We start from the raw sequence: 6,068 nt of genomic DNA, 5'->3' as shown, positions 1-6,068 counted from the left end.
AGGAGGGCAGGCTTTCCTGAGGGAAAGGTTGAACTTGAGGTTTCATATTATACTATAGAATGCATAGTTTCCACATAAGGATATAATACGGCCAGGTCTGTTACCCAGTGTTTGTGAGCCATCAGCATATAAAACTCAGGTGATGTCATGGGCTGTGTATGAACATTAAAGATCTTGGAAAATTCGGGAAAACTAGTGGATCACTGGGGTTGTGATGGGGAGATCTTAAAATGAGTGAGTGAGGTGTGATGAAGGTCCAAGAAAGTAAACCATCAAATCTGGCTGGTGAGCCTTCTAGGAGACAGAAAAATCAACTGTGCCAAATACTAGTAAAAGACCAGCAAAGATAAAGATTGACAAATGACTTTGGCATTTAGTGATCTGGAGGTCACTGATGATCCTCACATGAGCAATTTTGGTGCTGGTGTAACTGGGAGATAGGTGGTGGTAATGGTGTGATGGTGTGATGGTGAGGTGGTTGGGTGGTAGTGAGAAATGGTAATTCTGATGGAGATCTAGTGAACCTGTGACCACAGCAACTCTTATAAAGAAAAGCATCTAATTGGGACTAGCTTACAATTTTAGAGGTTTAGTCCACTATTGTCATGACAGGAAGCCCTGGTGACATGTAGGCAGACATGGTGCTGGGGAAAGAGCTGAGAGCTCTACATCTTGATCAGAAGGGTAACACACTGGTATGGCCTGAGCATATAAAACCTCAAAGTCCCCCCACCTCTACAATGACATACTTCCTTCAACAAGGCCATACCTCCTAATAGTGCCACTCCCTATGGTCAAGTATTCCAACACATGAGTCTTTGGGGGCCATTCCTATTCAAACCATCATGAGGACAATTGATCTAAAGGAATTTATGTATTAAAGGTAGAAAGCAAGGGAAGTAGTTGGAGGGTAAGATAGTCAATGTGGGAGTTTAATTTCATTTGTATTTTGAGATGGGAGATTACAAACTTTTCTGTATAATGTTTTTAGCTGTAGTTTCTGCTTGAGATACAAGAATGACCTTTGTGGAGTTCTCTCAACTGTGATTACCTCAAAAAATTTCAAAGAGATATTTTAGGAGGGACTAATGTGGTCCAATAATTTTGTAGGACTTTCATTCCCCAGGGGAGACCCAGAGTGGGAAATGGCACCAGCCAAACTCAGCATTGTTGGGGTCAGGGATAAGAGCAAGGTGGGATGGCTAAGTACCCTCTGCTCCTGGCTCCAGGGTTCTAAGACTACACATGGCCTGATGGGAAGGGACAATGGGCAGCCATACTGGAGGCTGGACAGTATCTTATAGGGAGTGAGGCTGTAGAGGAAAGAAAGGGACTCATATCCACCCACGTAAAGTTTTTCCTTCTAGTCTCAAAATAGAGGGTAGAGTTGAGGGTAGTGGAGAAGGGAAGAGAAGAGAAAAACAGAATGTGGGGCATGGACTCAGCACTCTCATGGTAGAGGGAGGATGAGTTTTAAGACATCCTCAGCTATTATAGGGAATTCAAGGCCAGTCTAGGTACATGAGACTCTGCCTCAGTAAAATAAAACCCAGAATTTGCTAACAAGAAATATGTGTGTCTTCCACTGTCACAATCATGAGAAAAATGGGAGGGTTAACCATCAAGGCTTCATTTATGGGAAAAGACCCCATCTGGTGAGGGAAGACAGATGTCAGAAAGAACTAGAACCATGGTGAAGCCTCAGCTGACCTCCATAGTCTCTCTGTCTTTTGCCTCTTCTTAGGGCTCCTGGCTAATGGAAATTAGTATTGATCCAGACATTCAGCCACAGTCCCATTCTGGGGTTTCTGGGCTGCAGACTGTCATTAAATTAACTGAAGGTTTTTAGTATGGGCCAGGAGCAGTGATGTAGGGAGATGTGGCAGGACACAAGATCTGTTGTTTGCTGCCCCGAGTACTTGGAAATGTTCTAATCCAATCAAGGCCTTTTCTGTGACAGCTCCCCTCACCCAGCTCACCTACCTCCTGCCAGGTCCACCCCATGGTCTCTAGCCCAGCAACCAGACGGATCTTTGAAATGGAACAATTAAATCTAAAGCAAGCTGTCTGAACTAATTTTCCCCTTCATCTTCAGCCAGCCCTGTGAACCCTCTTCCTAACATCATTCTCATTAGCAGCCAAGACAGTCTCGACAGGACTCAAACAGCTGGCTTCAAATTGTGTTCTCTGTTCCCTGAGTCAAATATCCCTGTTCTTCTTACCACCTGCCTGGGCTGTCTCCATGTCCCTCTGCTGACTTCCTGCTCCAAAGTCAAAAGCCCTGGGGCTTGCCCTCTGAAGGTAAGGATCAGGAAGCCACGTTTGGCCACACAGCTACACAGCACACAGCCTTTATTTGAGTCTGGTCTGAATGGCACCCCTTGGAATTGTGTAAGTGGCAAGTATTCAGGGACTCTTTGGCCAAAAAGAAGTTACTGCCTGTGTGACTCTTTCAGGTTTTGTCTACAGTGGTGATCAGGAAGAGGGGGAGAGAGGGCTTCTCCCTCTATAAGAAGACCTCCATTTTGTCAGTTGCTTCCTTCTCATGCCATAACTATATTCCTGGCTTGTGACCACTCATCTAACCTCAGGTGTTTGTCCAGAAGAGGGAAGAAACTGGCAGAAATGGGCTGTGAAGAGAGTTTGGGCAACATCCAATGTTGCTTTATACAACCATCAAGGGTTAGTGTTCAAGATGGGAAAACTCAGAGACTGGGAAGTGGTGAGGGAGGGCATAAAGGCATGCTGGGGGGGTAGAACAGACATAGTCTCCTTGCTGTCTCATGATCCCTTGTGCACAGAGCTCTTGCGATCTCAGTTCCTGGCACTTGGACTCTTAGTGGTTGGTGGACTGAACTAATGAGAACAATGGGGCACATCTAGGAAGAAGTATTAGACTCTAAGTGCCTCGGTTTCAGGACCATGTAAGCTCCATCTTTATACCCTTAGGACTCAGAGCAGGGCCTGACACAAAATAGCTGCTCAATAGAGCTTGCTAAATAATTCAACATAGTTGGAAGCAGTATATATGACTGGGTCTTCAAACCAGGAACCCACACTCCCGTGTCTAGTAGTCATTTTGGAAATTTGAAAAAGTCATTTTTCCTGTACTTTGGGAATACCTAAAGAAGGATCTGGAGTGAGGAGTACACCTTGGTTGCTGGCTTGGGTGTCAGAAATCCAGGTTCCTGTCCTCTGCCTGTCTATTGTGAGTCAGGTCCATTATCTTCTCTGGGCTTTTCTTTTCCCTCAGGCTGTGTGGTCCTCTAAGTTTCTACTTACTCCAGCATCTTGAGAATAAAGACTGGGGACCCAGAGTACAGAGGTCTGTGGTGCTGTTATATTATTATTATTATTATTATTATTATTATTATTATTATTGGATATTTTAAATTTACATTTCAAATGTTATTCCCTTTCCTGGTTTCCCGTCCATAAACCCCCTATCCCATTCTCCTCCCCCTTCTTCTATGAGGGTGTTCCCCCCCACTCCTTCCCACCTTCTACCCTGACTTTCCCCTACACTAGGGGGGCCCAACCTTGGCAGGACCAAGGGCTTCTCCTCCCATTGGTGCCCAACAAGGCCATCCTCTGCTACATATGCAGCTGGAGCCATGGGTCTGTCTCTTTGAGTAGTGGTTTAGTCCCTGGGAACTCTGGTTGGTTGGTAATGTTCTTATGGGGTTGCAAATCCCTTCAGCTCCTTCAATTCTTTCTCAAACTCCTCCAATGGGGACCCTATTTTCAGTTCAATGGTTGGCTTTGAGCATTCGCCTCTGTATTTGTCATGCTCTGGCAGAGTCTCTCAGGAGACAGCTATATCAGGCTCCTGTCAGCATGCACTTCTTGGCATCAACATTATTGTTTGGGTTTGGTGGCTGTATGTATATGGGCTGGATCCCCAGGTGGGGCAGGCTTTGTTCCAAACTTTGTCTCCGTATCTCCTATGAATATTTTTGTTCTCCCTTCTAAGAAGGACTGAAGCATCTGCACTTTGGTTGTCCTTCTTCTTGAGCTTCATGTGGTCTGTGTATTGTATCTTGGGTAATCCAAGCAAAGACAGAGACTACCTCAGAGTAAAAGGCTGGAAAACAATTTTCCAAGTAAATGGTTCCAAGAAACAAGCTGGAATAACCATTCTAATATTGAATAAAATCCACTTTCAACTAAAAGTTATCAAAAAAAAGGACACTTCATATTCATCAAAGGAAAAATTTACCAAGATCAATTCTCAAGCCTAAATAATTATGCTCTAAAAACAAGGGCACCTGCATTCCTGAAAGAAACCTTACTACAGCTTAAAGCACACATTGTGCCTCACACAGTAATAGTGGGAGACTTCAACACCCCACTCACATCAATGGACAGATCATGGAAACAGAAACTAAACAGAGTCATAGAGAAACTAACAGAAGTTATGAACCAAATGGATTTAACAGATATCTATAGAACATTTCATCCTAAAACAAAAGAATATACCTTCTTCTCAGCACCTCATGGTACCTTCTCCAAAATTGACCATATACTCGGTCACAAAACAGGTCTCAACAGATACAAGAAGATTAAAATAATCTCATGCATCCTATCAGATAACCATGGACTAAGGCTGATCTTCAATAACAACAAAAACAACAGAAAACCCACACATACATGGAAGTTGAACCATACTCTACTCAATGATAAAAGACTTTTTAGAATTTAATGAAAATGAAGGCACAACAAACCCAAACTTATGGGACACAATGAAAGCAGTGCTAAGAGGAAAACTCATAGCTCTGAGTGCCTCCAAAAAGAAACTGGAGAGAGCACACATTAGTAGCTTGACAGCACACCTAAAAGCTCTAGAACAAAAAGAAGCAAATACACACAAAAGGAGTAGACGTCAGGAAATAATCAAACTCAGGGCTGAAATCAACCAAACAGAAACAAAAAGAACTATACAAAGCATCAACAAAACCAGGGCTGGTTCTTTGAAAAAATCAACTAGATAAACCCTTAGCCAGACTAACCAGAGGGCACAGCAAGAGTATCCAAATTAACAAAATCAGAAATGAAAAGGGAGACATAAGAACAGAATCTGAGGAAATTAAAAAAATCATCAGATCCTACCACAAAAGCCTATATTCAACAAAACTGGAAAATCTGGATGAAATGGATAATTTTCTGGACAGATATCAGGTACCAAAGTTAAAACAGGATCAGATAAACCATCTAAACAGTCCCATAACTCCTTTTTTTTTTCTTTTTTCTTTTTTTTTCAGAGCTGGGGACCGAACCCAGGGCCTTGCGCTTGCTAGGCAAGCGCTCTACCACTGAGCTAAATCCCCAACCCCCAGTCCCATAACTCCTAAAGAAATAGAAGCAGTTATTAAAAGTTTTCCAACCAAAAAAAGCCTAGGACCAGATGGGTTCAGTGCAGAAGTCTATCAGACCTTCATAGAAGACCCCATACCAATATTGTCCAAGCTATTCCACAAAATAGAAATGGAAGGAACACTACCCAATTCCTTCTATGGAGCCACAATCGTGCTTATACCTAAACAACACAAAGACCCAACAAAGAAAGAGAACTTCAGACCAATTTTCCTTATGAATACCGATGCAAAAATACTCAATAAAATTCTTGCAAACCAAATCAAAGAACACATCAAAACAATTATTCGTCATGGTCAAGTCGGCTTCATCCCAGGGATGCAGGTTTGGCTCAACATCCAGAAATCAAGGTGCTGTTCTTTATATATAGATCTGGGGGAGGTAGAGAGTTCTCTATTCTTTTCAAACATTTTTCAGGCCAGAGAGCATAGTGGGAAGCAGCCTGGGTCTCTGGGATAGGAATGAGAAGGAAATGACGTGGAGCCTTATGTTCTGAAATAGATGCCCAAGAAAGGAAAGCCACTTGACAGGGACAGGGATAAAAGTCTGAACCACAATGGCCCTAGTGCAAATGATACTTCAGCTCCACCAGAGACACGTTGCTCATCTTGGGTCATTAAGTGCCATTTCAAATGCTACTATTGCTGTTGCTATGGCAGGAACACTTTGGGGGAGAGTACTAGACCCTAGAGGAC

Source organism: Rattus norvegicus, chromosome 1 (assembly GCF_021556685.1).
Source record: "Rattus norvegicus strain SHRSP/BbbUtx chromosome 1, alternate assembly SHRSP_T2T, whole genome shotgun sequence".
NCBI classification, from domain to species: domain Eukaryota; kingdom Metazoa; phylum Chordata; class Mammalia; order Rodentia; family Muridae; genus Rattus; species Rattus norvegicus.
The sequence above is the reverse complement of the archived record's forward strand: the minus strand, read 5'-3'. Positions refer to the sequence as shown.